The sequence below is a fragment of the Limanda limanda genome, chromosome 16 (genome assembly GCF_963576545.1).
Source record: "Limanda limanda chromosome 16, fLimLim1.1, whole genome shotgun sequence".
NCBI classification, from domain to species: Eukaryota; Metazoa; Chordata; class Actinopteri; order Pleuronectiformes; family Pleuronectidae; genus Limanda; species Limanda limanda.
In genome coordinates, this window is record NC_083651.1 from 10940016 (window position 1) to 10952068 (window position 12053).

The window sequence follows — 12053 nt, forward strand, 5'->3', positions numbered from 1 at the left end:
TGTCTATGAAGATCCAGCATAGGAGGCCACATCCTCCAGACTCGAGTGAAAGTCTGGAAACGTTTCATTTTGGTAGCTCTGTTTGCCCTTCAGCTATTCATTGAAGTGTATGAGAGACGTTGACCTGTGCTTTGAGAACAAACTCACCCAAACACTGAGCCACTCATATGCTAATGCAGCCACACTGCTGAATATCTAGGCAGGACAGAAAGTGAATGAGGAGGGGTGTCCGTGGTGGCTGAGGCCGACTCATCGTAAAATAAAAACTAACTTTGTTTTTAATTTAATGCCGGATTACATACCTTTATTCGTTTATTTCCTATTGATATTACTACTAGGAAGTGTAACTATATGCAAACATATGTAGTAGAAAATGCTTTACTTTTAGACATTTACCAGATGGATTAAATGCATCCATAAAAGATGGAAATTGTCTCCAGGATTCAAATATTCAGAGCTCTTTTATTGAATTATATTAATATACAATGTCCTCCAGTCACACATAAAATAAATTGCATACAGTAAAGCCTTGTCAATGCAGTTTTTAAGAAGTGATTGCACAGCATATTTTATTGAAATAGATAACTAATGATTAAATCAGTACATCCTTGATTGTGTTAAAAACAATCCCCTGTTAACTTAAATCTAAATAGAACTTAACAGAATGCTGTTTTTGCTCTTCAGACCATGCTTCTTAAAAGTTCTGAAAAAAACATGCAACAAATGACGCTTAATTTTTCAAGCAGCACACGAGGTCCTGCAGAAAAATGCAGGCAAAACTGTTCATCATCATATCTCCCACCTGTACGGTGCTCACACGACATTGCAAAACACACAGTAAAGTCGGATTGTGTACCCTCAACCATCCACACACGTGCACATCAACAATCACAATCATTGCACACACATCTCAATTATTTGCTCCATCAATCTTGCTTCTGAAACAACTAACAACAAATGTTCAGGGATCAGGTTTACGTAATTACATAGAAAAACAACGTCTCTTACCACCAACTCTTGCAGGGCATCAGAAGCCCTTCAAAGGACCATATTGAACCAAAAGAGAAAGAAAGGAGGTGGGGGGTTATTTCTTCTATTACAAGAGGGGGGCAAATCATTTTCTCTTCTTGTCTTTTGCTCTTTAAAAAGGAGCTAAAGTCACTTCAATGGCCACTTAATCCTGTCAACTACGCTTCTACAAGCCCTCCAGTCTGAGACCTATCTAAACTGAGATGCTGCGGTTGCGAGCATGCAGTTCAAACCAATTCAGGTTGCTTCCAGCAATTCAGTGCTTCCAGGTACATGGGAGTCTGTCTGAGCCAGGGACAGTATTCACAAAAGGCTTGGGGAGAAATATGGCAAAGGTGGGAGGGATAACTATGGCGCACCACCATGCAATTTGTGGACAATACTGAAAAAATGCAGAGCTCAATATCTCATCAAGGTCTATAATGTGCAGGGTCCAAATTGATAGACAAGAAATAAAAACTAAAAACAAGAAAGGAAAATAGGAGGTAGGAAGAGGGAGTGCTGAGTGGTAGGGGGCAAGAGGGGGCTGTTGAGATCTAAATGAAATCAGTCTATTCTGTGCATACTGCTCAGGGGGGGATGTTGAAAAGCCACATTAAGTGCCCACTTAAAAGGAACATATTATAATATAGCTGAAGTACAAAAAGATGGTGACAGTAATTTAAGAGAAGGTTTCATTAAGAAGGAAAAAAACTGATACAGGGAGAGGGAGTGGTACCTTGATGTTGGCTATAGTCTGTACACTAGAGGCAGAGGTCAATCACAAGAGGCCAAAATCAGCATTTATTTCCTTTAATTCCACCATTCTACCTCATCATTTTAAAAGGCCTGATCTAAAAGTAAACTGAGCCGTAAAGAAGAAATGAGGCAGGTCAACTGGGTCACATGCTCTAAAATGAAATAGTATCTCAATAATTCAATAAGAAGGAGAAGCAAGTCTTACTGAGGCCCTAACGCAGATACATGATTTACTGAGGCTAAATCAATATGAATACATCTATAAAATGACATTTTAAAAGTAAATCATATCCACACAAGCATTTTACAGGGAGTGGTGCCTTGATGTTGGCAGAAGTAATATTTCCCATCCACACTAACATACCTAAAAACGCATGGCATGAGAAAATTAACATAAATTGGTTGTATGTGGTGTAGTGAAGTGTAAACAGGAAGCAGATTGTGTATCCTGCATTTGGTTGCTTGGTTAGAAAGAAATAATATGAACCAGAAACAACAATGATGAAAACTGGGGATTGGTTTTCTTGGACCAAAAAATTAGTTGGAACTTTAAGTGTTAACAATGTCTTGCTTTCATAAAAAATTGGCTTCACTTGACTGCGTCCTCTAGTTTCCAAACGTCTCTGATTTGGCCGCCTTTTATGATGCAGCCCCGGAGTTTTAAAACTAAAACTGGGCCAGAAGTGTTCACAGATCATCAAATGCATCACTTCCACATACTAGAATTCTGCATTTGAGGAATTTGTATTTACGCCACCCTGTCTGGTTGACATTTCCCCAATAATACATCCTAATCGTGTTCTATGTAATAAACAGTCCCTAAAGTACCATTTGCGCCAATGTTACAAATTTCTTTCCCTCTTTTTATTTTATTTTTCTTAACATGAAAGGTTATGATAACATGGGGATGTGTGGGTATATTGGCAGCTATAAAGTGGTGGGACCTAGCCACAGTGACAACGTTTACTGGTCTGAGATCAGAGGGAAGTGTGTTTTAGTGGGTTTATATGGCGGTGGACGGGGATGGTTCTCATTAGTGGAGACGAGGCAGCAGACCCAGGCCGATTTGGCACTGAGAAGAAGAGGATGAGGGTAGGCGAGTGGAATGTGGTAAGAGGGTGGTGAGCTTTACGTTAGACGAGACATGGACTTTCCTATGTGTCAATTCAGATCCAACAGTGATGTTATCCTGAACAGCCAAAAAACGGTGTTCTTATAATATCACAGTTCTCTATTCTTTTCAATGCAAATGATTGTCCATTTCCCTTTAACACCAGAGAGAGTGGGACAAAGCAGTGTGTTGGAATAAGCTGATCTTCAATTCAACAGGATAGCCGCTGATGATCTGACGTTCACATTCAGTGTCTGTAGTGCTTAACTACAATAAATCTACCTTGAACCACATCTCCTTGAACTTCACATCTAATCTCCACCACAACTATGACTGATGTGCATGATCGCTGTATTCAGCTTCTTCTTTTTCACAATGTCGAACTCCTTATCTCCGAAATCCCCTGTCATGTAATCCACACAGGATTACAGATAATACTCAAGGTAACTGCTGATAGCATGTCACCAAGAAATGTCAAACTATGTAAAGGTTCTTGGATTTCACAAAAAACACACAAATCTTAAGTCTTGAGCGTGTCCTCTTTTAAATTTTACTACTCACATTTGGGGTTTATCTCGGAGATAAGCGAAAACTGTTGGGATTTTTAAGTGAACACAAGTCGTGGCGATAAGTGGTGATAAAGGGTGGGAGCTTTGGAACATCAGACAAATGAGATGATCCCAAAATAATTGTCATATAAATCTTCCTCTGGATGAATTATTAGTAAACAAGTGAATTCAATCAAGCCACACCAAATTGCACAAACATAAAGATGCTTGATTTTTTCATCAAGATCCTTGAATTATCCTCAGGAAAATTTGTGATAATGTCAACAACAAAAAAACACATCTCAAAATGTTTATGAAGGAGATTTTGTCACTTATCTGCCCATTTGTCCAGATAAGTGACTACATTTAATAGGTTCATTCTGGGCCTATTTACAATCCTTTCAGTAAGTTTCATGAAAAACTGTTGTGTAGTTTTTCCCCCGCTAACAAACAAACGAAAAAGGATGAAAGCATAACCTTCTGTAGGTGGAGGCAAACGTGACTCATGTTTTCGAAAGGCAAACTCGTGCAGTGGATTTCTTTTGTCAAATTTGGAATTTGTGTAATGTTATGTTCTTGCCACCACGTATATGTTTAGTAGTGTCCCTGTGGGCCGGGCAAACTAAATGCTAAAGACTATGCTTCTGCAGCAGCAGCTCACAATATATTACGTTTTGTTCAATAATTCATTTGAAATAAGGTGACTTATTGTGGACTGGGAGTAAATACTGTATAACAAATAGCCTGTAATAATTGCTTCATTATCATGACCTGATGATCACTATTTCCTGTAACTCCAATGGCCTCCACCTGGCAGCATAATAGCCTGATTCAGGTTGTAATATTCATCCTACCATATGAATTACAGCAGATAACCACAGAGCCACTCGAAAACAGGCCCTGACGACAGCCTCCCTCTCAATATGTAGATTTCCACAATTATCTCCAACATGGTGGTGCAGGCACAAGCTGTGTCTAAAATGCACAAAATTAAAGATCTGTGTTTCTGCCCCATGATAATCAGCTACTTCTAAATATGCAAACTACATTCTGAGGTCTGCGGTGCTCAAGATTCGAGATTAAATTTGGGGAAAATAAAGATGAATAAAGAGTAGGTGGGAAATCAATATTGTTGAAGCATTGACAGGCCCTTTGTCTGCAGAAAGCTGTCCGCGGGTGGGAAATAAAACGGTCAAGAAGTCATTAATATTTACCTAGCCTCATGTCCACCTGCCTGTCTGACACATCTTTTTGTTTCTCCGAATGAAAGAGAGCTGAAGCATTCCCCACACATGGGCTTCCTCACAGCATGAGGCTGTATGTGTATGTTTTGCTTCTTTTTCCCCTCACTGCCTCAGGTCTGAGGACACAATTGGATGGCAGAAAAATCCTGAAAAATTAAGCAGAGACACCTAAGACAGGGAAAGGAAGGAATCAAACACTTGTCTTCTACTTTTTTTCTTTTCTGCCCCCTGCTTTCATCGCATGCCCTCCAGCAAACTAGAGGTTGGGATGCGCAATCCATTCCCCTGTAGATAAGATCAGGAGGGGGCTGCAGAGTTTACAGGTTTGCTGGTCTCTCTTTTAGGGAGGCACAGGACAGACAATAGCATACTGGACTTACTATTATTTTGTTGATGATGACTGTACTAAGGCACCAATCAAACAACTGATATAAATACCCCAAACCAACTTGTTCAGGGGTGTGAAGGAAGCAGCACTATATTACTCTCAGTAGCAACAGGAACACTGCTGTTCATGCGTTCCTTCATCATCATAAAAATGCAATAAGAGATCAAGTTTTACTCTTATTTAACCTTAGTCTTGAGCCATTTCACTAAATTTAGCATTTCATGTTAAGAGCACGCATGTTTTCTCATCCTTACTTCCTCGGATTATATCACCACTGGCCCAACATCCTCTCTCTCGCTTTAAAATGCCGATTCCAGTGATGTTGTGTCGCTCCATATCAACAAAACCCCTTACTCATCCTCCTATCCATGTCTTCCCCTCTTTTCTGTTCTCATTAGTTTGGCTTTTATGCCTTAATCTACACAATGAGGATGAAGTCATGGCGGTTATCTTCAGCAGCCAATGTCTTTCTACCTGTAATCCTCCCCAAAGTCCACGGCTCACAAATCGGCACACAATGCCTTTATGCAAGGCCTCTGCCGTAATGCCCATTGATGACTGCAGACTTCTTTTCTTTTTTTTTCCTTCCCTCATGCCTCAGCATTAAAACTATTTAAATCCCACTCCTCTTTAGAAGAACAGAGATGTCTTTATCCCGGTCTCAGGACAGGGCAACGTCAGATTGTAAAAGGACATAAGAGTGTATAAGCTGAGCTCGGTGATGCGAAGTTGTCACTCCAGCTTGCTCTCTGCGTTTGTCACAGACAATCTGATAAATCCAATCACTTCATCAAATAAAAATATATTTTTAATTCATTTGAAATACATAGATAAATCATAGACTTCACACTCAAATGTGTACAAAATTATAGTTTACATGAGCTCTCTAAGACAATGAATTTATCTTTAAAAGTTAATTGAGAGGGGAACTTAAAAAGGTCAAACAAGTCGCTCCATTCGAGGAGGGCATAAGGGGGTTAGCTTTTAACTTAGCATTTTTATTGACTCTGCCAAAACAAAATGAGCGGGCTCTGTAGGATTGTGCACTCTGCATTGGCCATTCAGGGCTTCAGAGCCCCATTGTAGTACTTTGAAGAGAATGAAAGGAAACCCCACTGGTGGAAATGCAGTGGAACAGCCCCACAACAGGCCACAACTGTTCCCTTATGCATGAAAGGGAGGGACATAAAAGACAAGATGGACTTCTGAGGTAGGGCCAAAAACAAAGGCAACAAAAGTGCTGATCACGAGGGGATGACACGACTCGTCTTGGCAGAAGGAGCAGGGAGAAAAAGGGCAGGAGACAATGGCACTCCCGGCCAAATGACATGTTGAAGAATTGAAAAATCCACACAAGAAGTGTCTTCTCAATTCACTAAACCTACAAGAGCTGGGTGACTGTCGGCTGGACCCTGGTCAGCCTGAGGGGGGTCCGACAATAACAGCCCACAGCTTTTCTCTCTCTCTTAACTTTCATTCCTAAATCGTTCTCTGTTTTGGCAAACAACTTGGCAAGGGCAAAGATGGACTGGGGTGATGGCTTTAGTCCGCACACACCAAACCAAATCAAAGCATGGAGGGTTCCGCTCCCGCAGCTTCCGTTTTGATCTGTTGGCTGTCTGCGTTTCTGATCTGTTTCTGTTTATGGCCTAAGCACAATTATGCTACTGCATAACCTCCATGGAAACAGTCAGACGAACAAAAACATGTTTTCTCTCATTCAAAAAAGCATCTTTGTTTTCAGTGACACAGTGAATGCTGATATTTGAGCCAATGTTTCAAAAGTCATACAGAATAACATTTTGTTTACAAGAACACTTCCTGACGATTTCCACCCTGTTGGCTTCTAGGCTGGGAACGGTTGTGTGGTTCTGATTTCCTGTTGTAGATATGAGTCAAAACATACACAGCTATATTTGCGTGTTTGCATGTCTGTAATACATTTAATCAATGGTTAGTTTTAATGTAAAATCTATTCATCCATGCACCCAGGGGACAAATTGGTGTAAAAGGGCAGCAATTTAAGAAATCAGCTTTATTCTGCTTAAGTGAATACATAATTATCCCACACAAATAAGTCACGCACTGTATAAGGAGAAAGTTGTCCTTTCTTGTGAATAAGGACCTACACATATATTTAAAGTAAGGGCCTGGACTAGTTGATAAGTCACAGGCTCAACTGTGCACTCCACAGGTAAAGGGCCTCCTCCTCGATAGCCTGAGGCCTATCCCACAATTCTTCACACATACCCACAGGCCCTTTAACTGGCCATCACCCTGTCTGATTAATGGATCGATGTGGTAATTGATTAGTGAAGAGGAGGTGGGAAGGAGAACATAGGTCAAACGTCAATAATGTCCCCGCGACAAAAGGTGGAAGACGTAAAATGTACCAGTGATAGCCTCCAGCCAGACCTCTACCCATCAAAGCCTTGGCAGGACTTACATAAAGGCCCCGGCCCATTCTCTTGCTCGCCCTGCCCTCCCTCCCCAATGCTCCTTTTCTCTTGGTAATGCTGTCTGTTAAAGTGACAGGAACCATTCTGGGAGCTGCTTGTCAGCTCACCTTCATAAAACAAGCCGTAAATCGGCAAATAACAGGCTTATATGGCTTCATTATACCGGCTATGCAGGATCACAGCTCTAGGCTGGGGGGTGAGGGGGGTCTTGATGGTAGCGGAGAAGTGGGGAGAATGTTGGCAGGACAGCCTGGTTCTCGTGATGGCTTGTTGTCCCGGCGGCTGTCACCATGTCCATGTTTGCTCAGGATAGAGGACCACTTGACCCCCATCAACTCTGTATTCGCCGAAATCCCAAGCAGGACAAACAAAATACGACTCACTTTGGAGATGTGGTCACAGTTCAGTCTAATGAGACTTCATTAACTTTGGTGTCCAGCCACACACTTCTAAAGATTTTATTTTTTTAATGCGCATTAAAACTTAACAAGATGTTAGACTTCAAACATTTTAATTTGAGGCCTCTAACGAATATCATCCGTAAACAAGAACAAACCAGGATGGTGTATCCGAATGGTTAAAAAAAAAAACGAGGGGGAACAGGGCCAGATGGAGCATACATCTGCGATAGTAAACCTTTGGCCGTGGCAGCGCCGGACGTGAGAAAGATTCTCATTTATTTCATGCAAATATCTTTGGGCCATTTCACAACCTGACAGTGGGGGTTGCAAGGTGGTCATTATCTCAGGTTGTGTCTCCAAAACATTTCCCCTGTTTTTCAGAGTCAGACGCGGGTTTCTGGCAAAGACGTCCGCAGCAGCAGCAGAAGCAGCAGCAGCATTAAAGTGTTCTGGCCAGGCTCAATGAAGGTCCCTTTCCTTTCAATGCAACTCATGGCATTTCCCAACAGACGTGTTTGAAAAGGAAATTCAGTTTTTTCCAAGGGTAACAGCTTGGATGTCGTTTTCAAAGAGCAACATCACTGCACATACATACATGATGTGTGATTATTATCATATATAGAAAATGACCAGGGCTCCATTAAGGTTCAAAGCTTCAACAAGAACTATAAATAGGCTGCAGATATTAGCAAGTCAAATATGCAGCATAATGCTTGCAGAACATCTGGTAGGCAAGCTTACACTATGTTCACCAAAGTAACTGTCCCTTTATGTGCTTATCTGCCATGTGCCCAGTCCCAGTTGTGTCGAGATCAGTCACTTATCTCTTTAGCAAGGCTGTGAGGCAGCGGTACAAGCGCCATCGCTGTGATCATTGTATAGTTAATTGTCACCTCCATCAACATTAGCACTCTCTAACATGCTTACCAGAGGGGGTAAAGGGGGGGGAACTGACTGCACGCCCTATTCTGAAGCTGACACTTGTTCTCTGAGGGGCGGTATTCGGTGTCAGGATTACAGTGCACAGGAGAAAGGAGGCGGAGGGGAGGTGGGGAGTATTCCCTGCAACTCATGTCACCGGGTCTCTCTGTAATGGCAGCAAAGGGAGAAAAAGAGAAGGAATAGAGACAGGGTGCCAGGGAGGATTGATGGATGTTTACTTTGTTCACGCAGTCTCTCAACCAATGACAGCGCAAAGAGACGTGCATTCACTGGGACTATGCTCCTTTCACAGTTTGTCAAGGGCCAACTGAACAACCCACACCGATTATGGCTGTGGATACGCACTCTGACCATATAGTCGCACTTATCACTTATATATAAGCCTTTTTGGATATAAACTCCACATCAAATAAGACAAAAGGTTGGGAAGGGTTCAGTGCCAAGACAGTGACACACACATAATATATACTACACACATTTGGCAAAAGGCCAAAAGGATTTAAATGTGGCGCCGCCAAACCATATGGAATAACACATCCCCGCCTAATCGAACAAACACTCCAGCACGCACACATACATATTCGCACACATCAAGACTGTAAAACAGCATTGCCATCTTGAGCCCTCTGGATCACCGGGGGCCATCTGAAACTGTGGAGCCTTGAATGCATTAAGACGAGCAAGGTGGCAGCACTTTCCATCTCAGCTAGCACAGTTACATAACCCTCCATGATATGAATTCATTAACACTTTTAGTTCTGCAGGTGAGAACACTTCTCCTCACTGCTTATGAATGATACCACCTCACGTTTATTTAATAGACAGTGTTGCTGCAGGATGTCAAACCCACTTCAGTTGAGGTAAAACCACTGCTGATACACAGGCAAAGCAGGACTGTCAACATTAACCCATTAAAAAAAATGCCTACTTTGAGCATGCTTTCATTTTTTGCATTCATCCACTCTGCTAGGATCTGGAGTTGAAGCAGAGGAGATGACATTTAGTTGACCCCACAGGTGTCAAGGGTCATCTCATGGGGGAAGAAACTGGACAGAAGAGGTGGAGAATAATGAAAGGGGTCGAGCTGTGAAAGGATAGTTCCCTGGTTAAGTTTGAGGGGAAACAAGTAAGAATAGAAATGCATGGTTAAAGCACCAACAAATGGTCACATAACATACGTGGGACAATTTGATGGGGTGTGCCTAGAAGCCCCCTGGATACGGATAAGACTGGGACATTAGATCAGTCGGTTAGATCAGACTATTAGGAAATTTGGCGAACGGTGTGATATGTACTGTCTCTGGTCTGTTGCCCCCACTCACACACCCATCCGAGCCCAGATACAAACATGCCCCCGTGCCCCTCCTCGGACCTCCGAAAAAAGTCTGACAGATGGGTGTACTAGAAAGATCCACTCGGGAGACGAAAGCATACTAAGGCACTGTCTGTCCACTGTTTGGATTTGGAAGAAAACTACAACGAGAGCAAAACAGGACGGAGAAAAAAGGGACATCTGTGACATTTGTCTTATTTCCTCTCTTGTGGGACATGATGTGTCACGAGCGAGCAGAGTCTTTTGGATCATATTCCATTTAATTAATGAACCCCACACACAAACAACATTCACACTCCAGCCCATGCCTCCTCATCTCTTCCCTGTAAGTTGTCTGTGCCCCCAAGTGGTTGAATATCAGAACTGCATCTGTTTTACAAATGTATCCGTTTGAAACTTGTGAAACAACTATGCCTCAGTAGACAAGGCCATTGGAAACTCATTAACTGTCATATTGACTTTTAAACTTGAGCCTCTGACCTTTTGTACCATAATGGGAATTCTGAGAGGAAGTTATTATAAATGAGGGGTGATTAAAACATATACCTATCAAACTTAAGTTAACTTAAAATAAATACTGCAAGTAGATGTGAAAGAAAGTAGAGTACTCTTAAGGTTGATTGCTCTAACCCTAACCCTAACCATTAGATCAAACCAGCATCCCTGCAGCAAGCCCAGAAGAAGTTGAAGCCTCAGGGACGACAAAACAACAAGCGAGGAATCATCGGTAACTTCAGGTTATTAACTAGTTTAATTCATTTTATTTAAGAGACAACTTGAATTTTTTTCTGCTCTCTTGGGTGGACGTTAACTTAGCATTTTTACTTACGTTAGCTTACTGTAAACCACTGGCTGTGTACTAAATTCCTCACCAACATGCTGTCCTTGATTGTCCTGGTGAAAGACTGAAAGGCTTTATGTGCCAAAGATGGGTTTGGGAGAGGAGAGGGTGAGTTATCTGTGGGCGAGTCAATTATCTAAAATAAATAAAAAAATATTACAAATAGATAAACAATACATATTTTTACACATCTAAAATTACATTTCTGTTATTGTAGAAAGAGTACAGCACTTATAAGGTGCTGTATGGTGCCATTATCTGGTACCTGGTACCATATCAGCACAAATGTGAATTGCACCCAACCCTATTGTGAATGGAGGAGCTCCTGAATGCAAGACGATCAACTGTATTGATTGTAGTGAGTTGCTAGATGGCAAAATAATTCACAAGTAGGCTAATAATCACTGTTCTTTCAATTGTTGGTTGTAAATACCATCTAAACAATCGAAAAACAAAGATATAGTTAAACCACAATTTGTCCGATTTAGAAGAGAACAGTAAGAGTATTTAAAGAGGAATTTTAAATAATAAAGCTGATGCACCCTGTAGTGTTTTAATGACAGACGCTTCATTCTTTTAACCAACAGGGATGCCTTTTGCCCTCGACTTCTGCCCAGCCCCAAGCCTTTAATTAAGACTGGCTTAAGCCCGATTGATCCTGACACACCAGGAAGTTTCTTGAATATCTGACCATGGAAGTATTATATAGGCCACAACCCCCATAGCAGCCGACAGCTCCTTCCCACATGCCACATAAAAAGGTTTGTAAGCTGAAAGCCCATGGGACCAGTTATGATTGAGTTATACCTAAACATTTTGCACATTCTGGGTTGTCATCTTGTCCACAGAAATTATAAGAGGTTTTTTGAAGTAACTATAAACATTACGACAAAGATGTAAAGTCTATGCTGTAGGTTTGCCCTTATTTTTTAAGTACTAGTCATGTAGTTGGTTGTGTCCAAGTTTCAAACCTCACATCAAACTTAGTTGTTGCACTGTTAAAAGCTACATGACATGAA

The 12053-nt window shown here is 41.5% G+C and overlaps 1 protein-coding gene across 1 annotated transcript in view; it reads right to left on the bottom strand.

The window, feature by feature from the left end:
- The window catches only part of clybl (citrate lyase beta like), a 56993-nt gene that overhangs the window by 28197 nt on the left and 16743 nt on the right, over positions 1–12053 (bottom strand). The gene's annotated exons all lie outside the window — the stretch shown is intronic.